This window comes from Miscanthus floridulus, chromosome 8 (genome assembly GCF_019320115.1).
Source record: "Miscanthus floridulus cultivar M001 chromosome 8, ASM1932011v1, whole genome shotgun sequence".
Taxonomy (NCBI): Eukaryota; Viridiplantae; Streptophyta; class Magnoliopsida; order Poales; family Poaceae; genus Miscanthus; species Miscanthus floridulus.
The window spans coordinates 148,370,749-148,390,830 of NC_089587.1; the positions used below are offsets into that span (position 1 = coordinate 148,370,749).

General features: G+C 42.5%; 1 long non-coding RNA gene and 1 pseudogene across 1 annotated transcript; both read right to left on the bottom strand.

The window, feature by feature from the left end:
• Nucleotides 1-5,870: 5,870 nt before the first annotated feature.
• LOC136473657 (uncharacterized) lies at nt 5,871-6,876 on the bottom strand. The gene is made up of 3 exons (XR_010762709.1): nt 6,828-6,876; nt 6,139-6,270; nt 5,871-5,938 (listed from the first exon to the last, which is right to left on the bottom strand). It is a non-coding gene; the product is annotated as an uncharacterized lncRNA (long non-coding RNA).
• Nucleotides 6,877-7,228: 352 nt separating this feature from the next.
• On the bottom strand, nt 7,229-12,311 carry LOC136469997 (uncharacterized; annotated as a pseudogene).
• Nucleotides 12,312-20,082: the final 7,771 nt, after the last annotated feature.

Consider the following 20,082-nt stretch of genomic DNA (forward strand, 5'->3'; position numbering starts at 1 on the left):
TAGCGATGTCATTCATAGTATGGTTTGTGGTCCCTGCGGTTTTCTTTGCGTCCCTCATGAATCTGAATCCATCGATTAAGCTGCAATATAGTTCTTGCTTTGCTAGTTGTGGTTATAAAAGAAGGGCAGTGTTGACATCTCTTGGAGTAATCTAGCAAACTGAAAGCTTATCTAGGATCGGATGTGGGTTTGGTAGGAAGGTGTAGCTATCAATCGGTGACTGGCCGAAGAGGAGGATAGCAACATCTCATGACGACACTGCTGTGCTGCTGCAGGGTGAGCATCAATCAATCAGTAAATTAAACAATGATTAAACAATGGCTCTAGTTTAATCCGCTTCGTTGAGCGCGCCAATTCGCTGCAATTATTGGCCCTCCTTCCACACAGTTACCACAAAATATACAAACTCCGAAATCAATACTATAATTAAGCAATTGTTTTGTTTTAATAGAATGCACCCTTCCATCCAATTCCAATTTGCATCGAACTTCAACGTTTGCTGCTTCTTGCGTCTCCCACTTCCCAACAAATCTGAACTCTAGCAGTATACTCCTTCGGGCCTTTTGTATACGTTAGCTTTTAGGAGTAGTAGATAAGATTCTTGGTATGGTACCGCAGCAAATAAACAGTTGGAAGTCCAAGTCCAACTGAAAGAGAACGGTTCTTGATCCATGCTATCTGAAGAATTCAATGTAGCGACTTCCACGGCCGGTTGCCGTCATGCCATGAACTCTTTTCTTTTCAGATTCAGAATTGCAGATGTCTGGAATCCAGGTTTTTTAATGAAATTGAATCGCCCCTTCTCCTTTTCTCCTAAGACAACAAAATGCCAGCTTCCATGAACACCATCATGTTGTGATATTTCGTTCGGCAAATATCTAACTGACTAACTTCATATACAGGGTCGCTACGCTTAACTGAATAACTTAAATCCACCCAAAGAAACTGAAGTTAGTTTCTTTTTCCCGTGGAAAATGCTACTGGCTACCTGTTGGAAATTCCTTTTTACCAAGTCACTGGGAAAGTGTGGCACAGTCATTGGGAAATTCTTTTGCACGGTTGGATCATTGTGGTACTGGCACCCACCCTCCTCAACAAACAAAGCACAGCAAAGCCTGTCAGGGGTCAGCGGGTCATCAGGACAGTACTAGCTAGGAGGCAATAGGGCTTGGCCCTTTGGGGCCAACGAAAGGGTGCCTCAGTTTTCATCGTCAAGGAAACAAGAAGGGTGCCGATCGGCCGCCGAGCAAGGCCAGGGGACCCAATCAACGGGCGCCACTCTGACGCCAGACTCACTGAAAACTAGCATGAATCCCCGGGCGTTGCCGCGGGCTGGAGTTCGATCACACTGCTATACTTTGTCAAATAGGAGACCACACTGCTATGTGGACATAGTTATTAGTAAACCAAATTAAAAATGGCTAAGTATTATAGAAGAACAAACTGAACCATCAATTACTTGTGAACGGGTGGAAAAAATTCGTTAAAAAATAACAGCGTTCTGATGTCCAATGGATAGATATATATAGAAGCAAGACTCAACAGGAAAGTTATTTCTGAAACCTGTAACCATTGTAAATAGATCAACCTGAAAGTACATATATATGTAGAGTAAGCTATGAAGTTAAGCATGGTAACATGGACTCACAATTTTTGTGCCTACTCATTAATAATTTTATTTAGCAGAAGGTAGCATGAATCATTAAGTTTTGAATCTATACAGTTAGCAGCGATCAAATAATTTGGATTTGACAAAGACATTAAACTATCTAATTGATGGAGGAATGCCATGATATTAACATCAAGCCATCTCTATATCATCCACTCGATATTCACAAGGCAAATTAAGACCATGTAGGATCTATATCGGCAAAAGAAAAAGATGATAAGACTTTATTGCTGCAGGCTTGCAGCAGCATAGCCAATTCCCACTGATTAAAGAAGGCAAATGAGGAACTTTCTTGAGCTGGTAGTTACATGTACAATTGACATGTACCAAGGCTATCTAAATAAAAAAAACGGTAAAAAGGGATTAAAAGGTAAAACATGAACAGGCAAAAGAACATACATCAATAAATTTTTGAGTACTGACCCATTGATTTGTAGGGAAATTTGAGCTCACCTAAGGAACCTGCAAACCGATTTCTGTGCTCCTGGGTTTGAAGCAACCAACCAACATGGAAAAAAGGGAGCAAATCAAAAGTGCTTAGCATCAACCTGTTGAGACTGGAAGTGGTAGGCAAAAATTAAGGTGGCTACCATCAGCATTTTGTCTTGACGAAATGAAAATCAAGTGAGACTATGATTTATATTGTTTTATTATTACAGAAAATGGTGCTTGGCAGCGCAAAGGACACCTACTTTTATTTGGTATAAGCAGCACGACCATTGTGTGAACTGTGAGGAATGAATATATTACGGACCGCCTGCTAAGATGGCATGGAACAACAGAAATTTTGAACTATATGTGTTTTGTTGTTTTGATGCGCATAATAAGACTATGATAAAGCGCATCTAAGCGAGGAGTTCAGCACGGACACCTGCCTTGTACCATGGAGCCTAGTTAGGTTCTATAGAGTTTGATGGTCAGGAAACTATCAGACGTTTAAAAAAATACACAGATCAGAGAAATACAAAGCACATATCCTATTTAAGTAACACAAGTATGTCATTTTTTCAATGATTAACAGCAGCATACCCTTTTTTAGGATTAGCACCAGCACACCTTTAGCAAGGTATAGGCAGCCAATCTGCATTATATTGTTAATTAGAAGAGCTTGCCAAATCTAGTGTATCCGTGGTAGTAAAATATGCATACTATGTGTACATTTGAGAATAGTCTCATAATTAGACGCAGAAAGGGAAAAATAGAAGAATCGTTATGGTAAAATAAAACATGGGATACAGCCATACAGGTACTGCATGTGGTACAGAAGAGACAGTAGAGAACAGAGTAAAGTTATCTGAAGTTATATGGAGGGCATAATTAAATTCATGGAATTACTGTAGGAAGTACACATTCGCAAGGTTAGAATTAGGCTGGGCACTTTTTGGGGGCTACAATTGACCTTAGGTATGCGAAGAAAAAATCCAGAAGGCATATAATATTCTCAGTACCTTAAAGTGATATCAGCAGAATGGAAAAATCCATGTACCTCTAGCTTATCATGCAAATGAGGCAAATCTGAAAAATAAAAGACAAATGTAAAATCTCAAGAACCTGTGTGATCCCCAGTTATCCGTTTACACCGTGACAATATGCACGATGCATGCATCTTGTTACTGAGCGGTAGGAATAACATTTGAAAACAATGTACGGCACAGGAACTGATACATTATATAAACTTTAGGAGGCCATCGTATATAAGTGTCGACACGGAATTTTATCCCATGCCGAGGGCACAAGAGCAAGCCGAAAGGGTCCGCTCGATGGAGCTGTAGATCCGTCTAACTTCAGCGCAGGGATGGTCGAATCCTGTGCACTCCTCTCGAGACGTGCCAGTCAACTTGACCCTGCAATTGACAAGGAGAGAAAATTTATCAGTAATTTTAGGGCGAAACATACCGGTGTTGCCAGACAGTCCCAAATATGCGGCTCTGAGAGCCGATATGAAAGGAGATCGACTAAATAGTCGATTCCAGCATATTCATAAGAATAAATTGGTTAAAGCTCATGGGGTTGTGTAAGAAGAATCGGTGAATATCATTCTTTAGACAAATATTGGTCAATGACAATAAGATATTAACAATAATTAGTTTATACTGAGTCAATGACTGCAGGTAACCGAACCACTTTTATAAAAGAAACAGTTCATCATCATTCAATCATTTAATAGAGATAAATCTAATGAACATATTAGATCTCATCTATCGCTATGACCCGTGGGGCATGAGGCAGAATCATGCAGGCCATAGAAACAACAATAGACTCGATGACCCTAACTTATTACTAATATCAGTGGGGCATGAGGCAGAATTATGCAGGCCGTAATACAATAACAAGATCATGGGGCTAACACATCTTTCAACCTATCGCTACTTCAACGGTCTCGTGACGTGAACTGTTCGTGAAAGCACTCGATATCGGCTAAAACAACCGATTCAGGCATAGCGCACAGTTAAGATCATGCCCTCTCAAAAAAACAGATCTACTAATAACGATCCCCACTCCACGGTGCTAATAGTGGGGTGTGAGGCAGAATCACACAGGCCGTGATAACGGGCCGTGGAACGGTTTTCGCTAGCCAATAGATCTACTTAAGATTAGACACATCTTAACCGCACGCTATGCACGATTAAGATTGATATAAAACAGCCGATAAAAACATAACTCATCGTTTAAAGTGCAGATTAGATCAGATTTAGATTAACAAACGATGAGTTAAAAAAGATATAAGGCCGATCTAGATCAATCCCAATCAGACGAAGTGATATTGCTGTAATTAAATAAATAATGGAATCAATAAGTAATATCGGAAACTTAATGAATCTATCCAAAGGAACGCCACCCTTAGACAGAGCTGATAACTTACCTTAATCTAGTTCGAGCAGTGGAGGTCGACCAGATCGATGCAACCTTACTTGAACTAGATAAGAATCGATAACTAACTTATACCAGAGTCGCAGTGGAGGTCGACCGGATCGATACAGCCGTACGAACAGAGGTATAAGCCATGACGGTACTTACAGATAAGCAGTGAAGGTCGACCGGATCGATGCAGCCGTACTTGTTGAAGAACTCGCCGAGATCTACTCTACTCGTACTCCTAAGGGGTGGCCGAAGCCGAAAAAAGTAAGTAATTTGTATTTGATTGATTGTGTGTCCTTTATAATAGCCGGGCTTTGATGTTTATATCCTGGACCTGCGCATGACTCCTATCTAAGCACGACTCGTCACAATCTTTGACCCTAGAGAAAACATTCCTAATTTAAGATAACTTGACTCTAATTTTTCTCTTTTTTGTAGAGTTCAACATGTCTTGTCCCGGCGCCGATCTTAGCATTTGGCGTTATCTGCTTGCGCTATCTGAAGAAAGCCGATTCTAGTTTTGCGTTCGAATCAGCTGATACCAACCTGCATGTGATTGATTCCTTGATGACTTGATCTTGGGAGCTTTTAAGTCCCTACAACTCTTTTTTTCAAATTTTGGTGTAAACAATAAGAAGAATATCTGTCGCCACTTTGCTAAGTGAACAGCGAAGAGAAACAAATGATATGCCAACTTGAGGGCAACCTCAGAGCAGAGGTAGGCAGTTAACAAGAGGACACCATAGCATGCGTACGAAAACAAAGCTGAGGCAAACTAATGTATAAAAAAAGCGATGGAAGTCTTGTTCCCCATGAAATTTGAAGTTAAGCAGGTAACGACACACACACACACACACACATATATATATATATATATATATACGAGTTAGAGAGGAATAATATGCATCTGACAAAATATTTATGTATCCTTTGTTTTGCAGTGGCAGGAAATTTTGCACGTCATTGTCGACAATTATAAAACCGATGCAGACCTATTGGCAGGAAACCTAAAACTGAGAAGCAAAACACGTAGCCATGTTTTGCATGTAGCCGAACACTATGTATACAAAAAATAGTTTCAGGTAGTTCCCCAGGTAATTCAAAAAGACACTGCATCAGTGAAGTTTCGTGAGACGGCCTTTGTCCATGTCTAGCTAAACACCCTGTATGTCTTAGACAGGTTATCGAGTGATGTAAACAACAGTAATAGGTATGCAAGTCGTTCAGCGAGGCGATGGAGAGAAAATAAGAACAATTAAGGACCGTGAACCGTAAAGTAGAAGTTAAATAAAAGTGAGTGGCATCACCTGGGAATCGAACCAGCAATGAAAGAATACGAAAGGGCAAAGACAGACGGTAGGAAGTTGAGAGCAAAGGAGTCAATATACACGGCAGGAGTAAGCCTTAAGTCTGAAACAACAAAAGGAAGCGTTAGAACAACCAGTTAACCTAAACGCAGCGAGACGCAGGGCATGTAGAGAGAGGCCTAAGCAATTATAATAAAGAATCATAGGTTGCCTCATTAGGTATATCAGCATAGTAATTGTTATTAGTCTGGAAATAAGCAAAAAGGAAATGAAATCCACAGATTGAAAGGTCTAGAAGAGTACCTAAAGTGTGGAAGGCCACGTGAAACTGTTGGCGGAACCTTGTTAGATAATTTTTTGGAAAGCCTCCTTTGATTTGCATGGTGGTGCTTTTACCGCCAATGCGCGAAGGAGGATGGCAGTAGCATTTTCCTGCTAAACCACAAAAAAACATGGATACACAGGCGATGTTCGCAGTCCAGGAACCATACAAATGCACGCAGAGACCTCAACATGCATGTGATGGAAATGCGCGCAGCTGTTACGGCATTGAACATATCACAACTCACTATAACAAAACAAAAGATTGGGAAAAAAACAGTGTATGATAAAAATTTTCTGTTGATATAAAGCAATTCAGCAGCTATTGGTAACACATGCATGAGAAGCAAAAGGACAGATGAACTACTATCATGTGTCAGTACGAACAATTAACAGTGTTGGGCACCTAGGATTCATAATGATCACTACTAAGAGAATATGTTGTTGCCAAATTCCATCTCTAACGAAAGGAGTATGCGGTGCAGGAGAATAAACAGCACAAAGCCCTGACCAAAGTAGGCATATCCAACATTAAAATAATGACAGAGTATGAAACCCAAAGCAAATTTTGTGTGATACTTTGGTCTAAATATGAAATTTGCAGGTGTGATACTTTGGTCTGAATATGAAATTTGCAGAATTGACCATGCCATCGAGTTTGGTTTTCATACCCAGGGGAGCTTTTTTCAATGAGCACACAACTCTGCAGATGATTTTTTTTTTTTTACACCTGGCAACAAAATACAAGTAAACAAATTAAATCAAATTAAATGAAAGCAGCACATGGATAGATAAGTGTAAGAACCATCGAAATATCTGAACAGAAGAAGCAATGCATAAACACTGAACTTGGGTGTAGACTCGATTAACATGGTGACAACCCGAAACCTAGAACAGGAAGGCAAACAATCTGGCAAAAGGAAAACAACAACGAAATCAAGAATCGAGAAGGTTACAGATTAGTGCACCGTCCAAGAGACGGCAGGAGAGCGCTGAGGCGACACCAGCTGCAGAGCCGCACGACAGCGCGTGCGTGTGGCACGGAGGGTGGGCTGGTGTGGCCGCGAGGCTGCTACGCGGAGGGCGTGCCGCGTGGGGAGAGGGAGGGAGGGGGCGCCGAAGGCGGCGGCGATTGGCGCGAGATCCTAAGACGCGTTGCATAGGTCGCCGCGACCGCCGTCGGCGGGATAGGGCCGGCGCCCGCCGTCTGGCTCCGGCGGCACAGGCTTGCGCGCCGCACCGGGGGTGGGAGGAGAGGGAGGTCGGGCGGCACCGGCGGTAGCGGGGGCGGGAGCTTGTCACACCCTTGGCCGTCGACGAGGGATCGCCGCCGACGTGAGCACGAACGCAGCGAATATACGGAACGAGGTCGCCGGCAGGGCAAGCCCTCTGCCTTGGCGAGTTTCAGTTTTACTGAATACGAGTTCGATGGTTCTTACAGAAGGGATCGGGGTGTTTTATTCCCCTTACAAGTCTGACCACTCGGGTCCACAAAACAGCGACACACATGTAAAACAGCTATTATAAATACGTAAATGTAGATATGAAGACGCCTTCTTCTTCCAACGTCTCTTCTCCCTGTTCATTGTCCAGCACCTCTTCAGATAGCATCTCCAGGCGCGACATCTCCCCCCGCTTGAGAATCAGCTTGTCCCCAAGCTGGTGCATCAGGAAAGCGTTGTTTGAGCATGTAGTAGTCCTCCCATGTGGTGATCGATGGAGGCAGCTTGGTCCAGGTCACCTTGATCTGAGGGATTGCTGTATTACCCTTTTGCACTAGGCGACGCTCCAGGATTGATAGTGGTTCTGCAGCAGCCGCTTCCAGATCAGTTGTAACTGGTAGAGATGCAAACACTGGTGTGTAGTTGGGAACAAAAGGCTTGAGCTGTGATATGTGAAAGACAGATGGATCATTGAATTGGCAGGAAGCTCCAAACGGTAGGCAACAGTACCGACTCTGTCCAGAACTTTGTATGGTCCATAGTATTTGTAGGCCAACTTAGGATATGGCCTATTAGCCACTGATGACTGAGTATAGGGTTGTAATTTCAATAGAACCTGATCACCCACATTGAAATGGAAATCAGTCCTCTTCTTGTCAGCTATCATCTTCATTCTGTTTTGTGCCCTTTCCAAGCTCTGCTTTAAAGCCTCTAATTGTAACTGCCGGTGCTCTATATTGTCAGTCACTGAGGTTGCTATACCTGGTGGAACAGATGTAACAGCTCCCAGAGAAGGCTCATATCCATATAAAGCCTTAAAAGGAGAACATCCCAAAGCTGAGTGAAGTGAAGAATTGTACCATAATTCTACCAAAGAGAGCCAGGACTTCCATGTACTTGGTGAGTCTTGAACAGCACACCTTAAATACATCTCAACACACTGATTAACTCGCTCAGTCTGTCCATCTGACTGGGGATGGTAGGCTGTACTAAAATGGAGGTCCACTTTGTATAGTTTAAACAGAGTTGTCCAGAAATGGCTGAGGAACACTGTATCTCTGTCAGATACAATGGTTTTGGGCAAACCATGCAATTTGACTACATTGTCCATAAATGATTGAGCAATAGAACTTGTCGTATATGGATGTCTAATGGGTATGAAGTGAGCATATTTAGTGAATCTGTCCACCACTACCAAGATAACACTGAAACCCTCAGATTTAGGCAAACCTTCAATGAAGTCCATAGAAAGGTCTTGCCAGATGCCATCAGGAATTGGGAGAGGTTGCAAGAGACCTAGAGGATGGTGGTGGACATGCTTAGACTGTTGGCAGATAGCACACTGTTTCACAAAATCCTCCACTTGGTGCTTCATCCCTTTCCAGGCAAAATGTTTTTTTAGTTTGTAGTATGTAGCAGCAACACCTGAATGCCCCCCAATGGCACTAGAATGGCAGACAGCAATGAGCTTAGTTTGCAGAGCAGAGTTGTTACCAATCCAGACTTGACCTTGATGTTTAATGAGTCCCTTTTCCAAACTATATCCATTTTCATCTGGACTGCTAATGGCTAATTTCTGAAGCAAGTCTTGAGCCTTTGAGTCAGTTGTATATGAGTTGAGCACCTCTTGTAACCATGCTGGTTGGACTGAGGATACCGCTTGTATTGCTAAGAGGTGAGCCATTCTTGACAGAGCATCAGCAGCAGCATTATCCTTACCCTGCCTGTATATGATCTTGAAATGGAGACCCATGAGTCTAGTCATAGCCTTCCTCTGCATCTCAGAATGTAGGTTTTGCTCCTTGAGGTATGTTAGGGACTTATGGTCGGTCAAGATGATAAATTCATTTCTCTCCAAATAGTGCCTCCATTTTTCAACAGCCATAATGAGAGCTAAAAATTCCTTCTCATATATGGAGAGACCCTTATGTTTTTCCCCCAAGGCTTTGCTCAAATATGCTACTGGTTTGCCCTTTTGCATCAGAACAGCCCCAATGCCATCTTGACAGGCATCTGTCTCTATAGTGAAAGTATCCTGGAAATCAGGTAATTGGAGTACTGGAGTTGTAGTCATCACTTGTTTCACTGTTTCAAAAGCCTTTTGTGCTGTTTCAGTCCATGTGAACTGTTTTAACCTCAGAATACTGGTTAGGGGTTTAGTGATCAAACCATAGTGTTTCACAAACCGCCTATAGTATCCAGTTAACCCCAGGAATCCTCTTAGCTCAGTAAAGTCTATAGGGGCTGGCCACTTAAGCATATCTACAATTTTGCTCTGATCTGTAGAGACTCCCTTATCAGAGATAATATGGCCTAAGTACTCCAAACTTGATTGAGCAAAAGAACACTTGCTGTCTTTCACATAGAACTGGTTCTTTCTCAGCTGCTCAAAGACTAAGTCTATGTGATGAATATGATCCTCCATAGTGGGGCTGTAGATGAGGATGTCATCTAAAAATACTAGGACAAATCTTCTAAGGAAGGGTTGGAGGATATGGTTCATGATGCATTGGAATGTAGCAGGTGCATTGGTAAGACCGAATGGCATCACTTTGTACTAATAATGCCCTTGATGAGTTTTAAATGCAGTCTTGTGCTCATCCTGTGGCTGCATTCTCACCTGATGATAGCCCGCCCTCAAATCCAACTTGGTGAAATATTTGGAGCCTGATAATTCATCTAGGATTTCCTCAATCACAGGCATTGGAAAACGATTCTTGATTGTCAGATCATTGAGTTTCCTGTAATCCACACATAGCCTCCAGGAACCATCCTTCTTTTTGACCAATAAAACAGGGGAAGCAAAAGGACTGTTGCTATGAGTAATCAGCCCCGCCTTGTAACAGTTCCTGTACCTGTCTCTCTATTTCAGACTTATGAAATGGAGAATAATGGTAAGGTTTAGAGTTGACAGGTATGGCAGTAGGCAACAAAGGGATTGTGTGATCATGTATCCTATGGGGTGGTAGAACTTTAGGGTCAGTAAAAATATCTTTGTATTTGGCAAGTAGCAGTTTGAGTTGATCAGACTCAGTGGAAGAAATAATGTTTGGAGGACTGAGGGTGTCTTTGTGGTGATCCACTAGAACATACGCCCACACCTCATTGCCTTTTGCTGAATTGAAGACCTTTGTTGCTGAGATAGCAGTTAGGGATAAGGGTGACTGTTGCAAACCCTGCAAATGCACTGTTCTATCACCTTCAGAGAATTCCAGTGTCTTAGTTTGCCAATCACAATTCATTGGGCTATGAGCAGTGAGCCAATCAAACCCTAAAATGGCGTCATAGGGGTGCATATCCAATACTATCATGTCAGTGTACAATGTGGAACCTTGGCAAAACCAGGGTAGCTTACAAACCTTGCTGTCAGTCATAATCACCTGACCATTTGCTAACTTCACTTGTCTAGCAGGAATAGGTACCACAGGCAACTGAGCCAATTGAACAAAATGGGAGCTTATAAAGCTGTGGGTGCTGCCACTATCAACAAGAATCAACATGGTCTTGTCTTTCACTCTTGCTTTCAGCTTGATACAGTCAACACTATCAGTCCCTGAGAGAGCATTGAGAGACAATTTACCAAAGTCTTCCTATAGTACATCTTCTGCAGCCAAATCATTAAGGACCTCATCTGACAGTTCCCTGTCTAGGTCATTAGGACTAAGGCATTGACTTGTGGCCTGTTTCTTTTTGTACATACTTCTATATGTCCTGGAACATACTTTTCTCCAAGCTATAGCAAAGACCATTTGCTTTCCTATAATCTCTGAGTTGCCTATCACGCCAGAGAGAAGGAGCTTGTGGGTGTGGTTTGATATCTTGTCTCTGTGGCTGGTAAGTTCTTTGTTGATAATGATGTTTGGTTTGCTTGGCCTTAGCTCTCTCAAGTACCCCTTGCTGAATCTTGGCTATGATTGATGCCTTGAGCACTGTTGTAGGCATTTGGGCTTCTACTGTACCCCTGAGCTCATCCTTAAGACCCCTCATGTATTGGGTAGTATAGAATATATCATCATATTGAGAATTGTGCATGTTGACTTGATATTGTAGGGACTGGAACTGTGTGGTGTATTCTTCCACTTGGCCTTGCTGCCTAAGCTCCAAAAGATCATTCAGAGCTGATCTGAAATCATCTGACCCAAACTCCTCTTCCACCACTGAGCAGAAATGGCTCCAGTTCTTGAAGGTATGATTCTGCTTATAAGCTTGATACCATTTAGCTGCATTCCCTTCCAAATGGATACGGGCAGCAGTCACCCACATTCCTTCAGGCAACTTATAGAGGTCAAAATAGCTCTCACAGTTGTCTTTCCAAATCTTTGGGTCAGTTCCGTCAAATTTGGGGAAGTGCATCTTAGGCATTGAGTGGTTGGGTAATTTAGGATCTTTGTCATCCTTGTGCTTTGGTTGCTTTGGTGGTGGTTTCTGATGTTTGGAAGGACCAACCTCTAGTGGTGGTTTCTGATGTTTGGAAGGACCAACCTCTGGTGGTGGTTTCTTGGAAGCAAAAATATTCTCCAAAGCCTGATGGTCACTGTCCTCTGAGGTGACAGATGTGAACTCCCCATCTTTGTACATCTCTCCTTGATCAAATTGTTGCAATGTCAGTTGGGCTACAGCTGCCCTATTGGCTCTCACCTGCTGAGCAATAAGATGTTGTTCACTGGTGTACTCATCCATGGCAGCAGCCCGAATATCCATTTGTTGCTTCATCTTAGTCTAGGTGGCACCAATCTCGTTGACTCGTGTGACCAACAGATCAAACTGGTCCATGACCCTCTCCATGAAATTCTGCTCCTCGTCAGACTTCCTGGACATGGCGTCCAACAGCAGAGATGTCTGCTTAGATGGCTTGACTGGAGCCACAGTGCACACAATTCAAGAAGACCGTGCGCGAGCAACTGGTTTGGATGATTCCTCCTCAACTGTTGCTAGGCACTACACCGCCGCCTGAGAGTGAGGCTGAGCCTTGGAATTTTACACGAGGACACGCCTCGAAACCCAAGCCCAAGGACACTCTCCCGCCAACACCACCGCACCAATTTGACCTTAAGCAACGCCGGAATTTTATGTGAGGACACCGCCCCACAACCCTTGTTGTATACTCAAACTTGCCAAAGTGATCAGATGGAACAGAATAGATGCTGCTCCCACGGTTCACGCCGCCGAACCCAAGGTGTCGATGTAGTCCCCCACTTGAATGATTAGCCGAAGAAGGTGACAGATCTTGACTAGGATTGTGTATAGATTTGGTGGAAGGTGCTGTTTACGACTAGTAGTGACCCAATCAACCAACATAGGGACCTCTGGGTACTTTGGTCGAACACCTCTGAGGCGTGACCCAAGCAGAGCCTGCCCATTGGATTTTACAAATTGTGATCGACACACAAGCTGTAGAACAGAAACCCGGTGGTATGGGGACAGAGAGGTATAGTGGATCTGCGCTAGATGGATGGATTGATGGATGGATTGATGGATCTGTCACCTGAAACCGATCGGAGATAGCCAGCGAAGAGCCGATAATTGACGCTGATGATGAGCGGTGAAGCTCCGCACCCACGCCAAGGATAGTCGAATCCGATACCACTTGTCACAACCTTGGCCGTCGACGAGGGATCGCCGCCGACATGAGCACGAACGCAGCGAATATACGGAACGAGGTCGCCGGCAGGGCAAGCCCTCTGCCTTGGCGAGTTTCAGTTTTACTGAATACGAATTCGATGGTTCTTACAGAAGGGATCGGGGTGTTTTATTCCCCTTACAAGTCTGACCACTCAGGTCCACAAAACAGCAACACACATGTAAACATCTATTATAAATACGTAAACGTAGATATGAAGACGCCTTCTTCTTCCAACGCCTCTTCTCCCTATTCATTGTCCAGCACCTCTTCAGATAGCGTCTCCAGGCGCGACAGAGCTCCGGCTCACGGTGCGGGACGGGGAAAGAGAGAGAGAGGACGGCGGGCTGGCAGGGTCGGTCGGGCCTGGGAGAGAGAGGACGGCGGTGGGCGAGAGGATAAGGTTGGGCACGGACGGCTGCGATGGAGGAAAGGAGGGAACAGACGGACAGGAGTGGTTAACGAACAGTGTTTGACGGGAAAAACTAAAGATTTCATACGATACGATGATATCAGCGAATCTCATCATCTAGATCAGGATACACGCGCTGTGGCATTCTTTTTTTCTCGCTCCGAATGGCGCAATGATTGGCCTATCGTATGCTCCAGGTTTTGGAGCCTTCGCAGACAACAAAAGCACGTAGTCGTCCTGCATTCCTGCTGTGTATTGCCTTGTTCATTTGACTGGCTAAGTTTTACGAGAAAAAAAATATTGTTTGTTCTGAAAAAATATGATCTATAAACCCAGCGAACAAGACGTATATCGAGACAGTATACGAGGCTATTTGTCGTTGCGAAATGCAGCGTCGTCGTCGTCGACGTCTCTGCTGAATGTCGTACAAAGAGTAAGCATCATCGCCCGGCAGACGTTTGTTTCGCGTCGCTGTCAGGTTCCTAGAGGAGCAAATATATACAGCATTATATTAGTGCTGGGGCTGCTGCCTGCTAGTACGTTGTACTACTTCCTAATATACAAATGGATGTGTTTATCCTTAGGGTAATCCAGTGGTAACGAGGGCAATGACGAAAACGATGATCTATGATCGATGGTTGGTTGGCTCCAATTTTTTATAATTTCGCCCTTTGTTTTAAGAAAATTTAGGTTTGGCTCTTTAGGGGACGTAAACTCATCTTTGGATCCTGTAGTCGGCGTCATGACTCATGGCGCCGAGGTAACACGTCTCGGCGCCACAGATCTTGGCTCCAAGGTGCCTGGCCGTGCACAGCAGGACATCCTAGGTGACGTTGACATAGCCGGTATCGCCGAGCTCGGAGTCACAGATCTTGACGCCGAGCTCGGCGCCACAGATCTTAGCGCCGGCCTTGAAGCCATGTATTCTGGCGCCGAGCATGGATTAACCATGTGTGGTCGTAGCTCTCTCTCGCGCGCTTTGTCTCTCCCTCTCACCGCCGCCACCAGCCAGCGCCGCCATCGGGTTCCTATCCTATTGATTATGGATGAAAACGGTACGGATATTTATTCGACCGTCCGTTTGACCGAACAAATATGAACACTTATCTGGATAGTTACTCGGATATCCGTATTTTTTTTGATACGGATAATAAAACGGATATCTTAGGCGGATATCAAATACGGATGTAATATCATCGATATCCGGCGGATATCAGATAATCCGATTAAGTATCGGATATATCCGGATATTCCAAACGGATATTATCCGGATATTATTCAAACGACCTTGGATGGAGAAATGATCTAAAATTTAAACCGTCCAAACTTTCTCAAATGGAAAGTTGACTAAAACAACAATTGTAGATCTTGATGAGTTGAACAAACTTAGTATTCAAAACTTTTCAATTTGAAGTCATTTAGAGTTCATAATACTAGAGTCAAAGTGTTGTTTTTTCATTTGACCAAATTTGACTTGGTCAAACTTGCTCAAATGAGACACTAAATGACCTCAGATGAAAAAACTTTGAATACCAAGTTTGATCATCTCAGCAAGATCTATAATTATTACATAGCTCATTTTCTCATTTATGAAAGTTTTATCAAACACTAGTCACAAATTCTTGAATCTCATATAGACTTTCTAAAACTATGTCACACACTTGTGAAATTTGAACTATATTTTATTCAAACTTTCTTAAATGAAAAAATGTCCTATATAAGGATTGTATATCTTGATGATCTGAACAAACTTGGTATTCAAAACTTTTCAATTTGAGACAATCTAGGGTTCCAAAAACTAGTTTGTAGGCGTCGAAATTTAAAAATCACAAATTTGAACCATCCAAACTATCTCAAATGGAAAGTTGACCAAAACAACAATTGTAGATATTGATGAGTTGAACAAACTTGGTATTCAAAACTTTTCAATTTGAAGTCATTTAGAGTTCATAATACTAGAGTCAAAGTGTTGTTTTTTCATTTGACCAAATTTGACTTGGTCAAACTTGCTCAAATGAGACACTAAATGACCTCGGATGAAAAAACTCTGAATACCAAGTTTGATCATCTCAGCAAGATCTACAATTGTTCCATAGCTCATTTTCCCATTTGAGAAAGTTTTATCAAACACTAGTCACAAATTCTTGAATCTTATATAGACTTTCTAAAACTATGTCACACACTTGTGAAATTTGAACTACATTTCATTCAAACTTTCTCAAATGAAAACATGGCCTATATAAGGATTGTAGATCTTGATGATCTGAACAAACTTGGTATTCAAAACTTTTCAATTTGAGACAATCTAGGGTTCCAAAAACTAGTTTGTAGGCGTTGAAATTTAAAAATCACAAATTTGAACCATCCAAACTTTCTCAAATGGAAAGTTGACCAAAACAACAATTGTAGATCTTGATGAGTTGAACAAACTTGGTATTCAAAACTTTTCAATTTGAAGTCATTTAGAGTTCATAATACTAGAGTCAAAGTGTTGTTTTTTCATTTGACCAAATTTGACTTGGTCAAACTTGCTCAAATGAGACACTAAATGACCTCAGATGAAAAAACTCTGAATACCAAGTTTGATCATCTCAGCAAGATCTACAATTGTTACATAGCTCATTTTCCCATTTGAGAAATTTTTATCAAACACTAGTTACAAATTCTTGAATCTCATATAGACTTTCTAAAACTATGTCACACACTTGTGAAATTTGAACTACATTTTGTTCAAACTTTCTCAAATAAAAAAATGGCCTATATAAGGATTGTATATCTTGATGAGCTGAATAAATTTAGTATTCAAAACTTTTCAATTTGAGACAATCTAGGGTTCCGAAAACTAGTTTGTAGGCATCAAAATTTAAAAATCACAAATTTGAACCGTCCAAACTATCTCAAATGGAAAGTTGACCAAAACAACAATTGTAGATCTTGATGGGTTGAACAAGCTTGGTATTCAAAACTTTTCAATTTGAAGTCATTTAGAGTTCATAATACTAGAGTCAAAGTGTTGTTTTTTCATTTGACCAAATTTGACTTGGTCAAACTTGCTCAAATGAGACACTAAATGACCTCAGATGAAAAAACTCTGAATACCAAGTTTGATCATCTCAGCAAGATCTACAATTGTTACATATCTCATTTTCCCATTTATGAAAGTTTTATCAAACACTAGTCACAAATTCTTGAATCTCATATAGACTTTCTAAAACTATGTCACACACTTGTGAAATTTGAACTACATTTTGTTCAAACTTTCTTAAATGAAAAAATGTCCTATATAAGGATTGTAGATATTGATGATCTGAACAAACTTGGTATTCAAAACTTTTCAATTTGAGACAATCTAGGGTTCGAAAAACTAGTTTGTAGACGTCGAAATTTAAAAATCACAAATTTGAACCATCCAAACTATCTTAAATGGAAAGTTGACCAAAACAACAATTGTAGATCTTGATGAGTTGAACAAACTTGGTATTCAAAACTTTTTAATTTGAAGTCATTTAGAGTTCATAATACTAGAGTTAAAGTGTTGTTTTTTCATTTGACCAAATTTGACTTGGTCAAACTTGCTCAAATGAGACACTAAATGACCTCAGATGAAAAAACTCTGAATACCAAGTTTGATCATCTCAGCAAGATCTACAATTGTTACATAGCTTATTTTCCCATTTGAGAAAGTTTTATTAAACACTAGTCACAAATTCTTGAATCTCATATAGACTTTCTAAAACTATGTCACACACTTGTGAAATTTGAACTACATTTTGTTCAAACTTTCTCAAATGAAAAAATAGCCTATATAAGGATTGTAGATCTTGAATCCATGACCATGACTCTATGAGACCCATGAAGCCATGAGCTTGGCTATTTCTACTCATGCCGTGAAGATTGGTGCTTGTATGATGTTTGATGTATGATGTATCTTGTAACACCCTAAAATTTGAATTCTTTTTAAAATAGTAAATTTGATTTAAATATGCAATTATATGTGCAATTCAAATTAGGAAATAATATTTCTTTTATGAAATTAAAAGAAAATACAAGAATAGAAACATGTTGATGCATTCATGCTATTGCATATTTATTTCTGTGATGGGTGGTTTTGTTCAAATGCTAAAAGATTTTAAAAACCTTTTGAAAATGAGTTTGAAAATTTTATTTATAAAAAGAAAAAGGAAATTTCCTTCCATCTCCTCTCCTTCCTCTCATTCGGCCCGCTGGCCCCTCTTTTTTTTCGCGCCAGCAGCCCAACCGCGCCAGCCCAGCCGCGCGCTCCGCGCCGGCCCAGCTACGCGCGGCCCAGCAACTGCCGTCGCCGCGCGCCTTCGCCCCGCGCCCAGCCGCTGACTGCCCGGGCCCGCTTATCGACGCCGTCTTCACCGCGCGGCTCGGCAACCGCCCGCGCCTAGCGCTGCAGCAACCGCCGCCACGACGCGCGTCGTGGGAGCATCCTCCCCGCTCCCCGGCCGCTACAAATAGGAGCCGAGCCCCCCCCCCTCGTGCGCCCCCTGCTGCCCCCGCTCCATTTTCACCTCATTCCCGGCCGCAACTGCCGCACGGAGGAGCTCCGAGGATTGCCGTCCGCCGTCCGCGTCGCTGTCTTCCCCGAGCCACCATCGACTCCATCCTTCCCCGCTGTGAGCTTCACCGTGGTCCCCTCTCTCTTCCCATGCAGTTCATTTCGCGTTTCGTGGCTTATAGCGCCCAATCCGCGAGCGCCGTGAGCTCCATGCCGCCGGCCATGGCGCCCGTGCCCCGATTTTTCCCTCCGGCCGTCTTCTCGACCTGTGCGCGACCCCCTTCTTCCCCCCGAGCTCTCGGGTGCCCTCGGTTTCCCATTTGGCAGACCCTAGCCCCCCTAACCGAGCTCGCCGGCGTGATCTTTGCCGTCGGCCATGGCTAGCCTCGCCGGTGTTACTGTTCCGGCCGGCCGAACCCCCCAGGCCGATCCTAGCCGTCCCTCGCGTGATCAACGGCCAGGAATAGAAGATACCCCTTCGCGGGTAGATTTGCTAAAGAGCCCTCCTAGTTTCACCGAATTGAACCCGCAGTCCAAGGCATATTTCCTCGAGTACGCATTCTCGTTTTGAAAGCGTAAAGTTCACTGTTTAAGTCAAAAGTACGCTTTCAGTATTTACAGAAATGCCATTCGAACTGTTTCGCTTATAAAATTGTCGTTTTAGCTCCGAATTGATCCATTCAAATCGCGTTAGCTTCGTAATTTCATAAGCTACATGTTGGAGCTACTGTTAGTCAAGTTTGGAACTTTTTAATTTCATGATTAGATTTAATTAAATATAGGACTATTGGAAAACCCGTTTTAATCATAACTTTCACATTTTAGCTCTGTTTTTCGTGAACTTCGCGTTGACGTGATCGTAGCAAAACGTAGATTAGTTTTACAAACATTTTATCTTGATTCAATACTGTTAGTGTACTGTTCTAATGATAGGAATGTTTGACTTGCATGAATGCTTTTGGAATGTTGTATGTTGCCGTGTTGGTCGCGTTCAGACGGTGAGGAAAACATTGGAGACCAAGAACTCTTCGACGACCAGCAGGACCAGCACGAGTTTGTGAACCAAGGCAAGTATGACATGGGCCTTCCTTGATGTCCTATTTCACTCTAATCGATTACTCATTTGCATATGTCTAATATTGATACCCGTAAGGACATCCTAGTGATTGTTATCCTGTTTCTTGTCTCCTATGGGTTAAATGCATATGGGTAGATTGCTAGTGCTCTAACTGAACTTGATATATATATTGATGAATGATACTATGGAACAAAGTGAGTAACATGAATTATAACAACTGTTCCATAGGGCGAAGTTGCAAATGACCTTTGTTCATGTTGCTCCTGGCCCTCCATAAGGACTTATCTGTCGGCAAAAGCTGGGACTGACAGTGTAACCGGGAGAGTCATATGGCTCTGACTTTAGCTCAGTAATAGGACCTTTCCTAGCTGGTTAGAGGTTACCTTTTTGGCGCAAATGGGGCTTGCCACTTTGGGTATAGGGCTGCCTCTGTTCTTATGAGTATAGCCGCGATGGATTTGTGCCATAGGAAAGGGGGGTCCCTACATCTGCCTGCCAAGGAAACCTAGCGGCCCTAACCTATTAGGGAAACCTATGAAATGGCTTCATAGTGTACCCTGCCCGCTCACCTTGGAAGTGACATGGGAGTAATTAACCCGGGCATAAGGGGATCATGACTCGCGGTGAATGTGCACCACCTCTGCAGAGGGTAACAAACTGTTATAACAGCCGTGCTCACGGTTACGAGCGGCCCAGAAAACTCACAGAATAACTGTTTAACTGTTGATGATCATTTAAAGTTGTTCAACGATGATATATGGTACACCTGACCTTGATATTTGTTCTTATGGGAATTAAATGGGAGCTTAAGCATATCTTGATAATACTTGAGAATAAAAGTTTGACCAA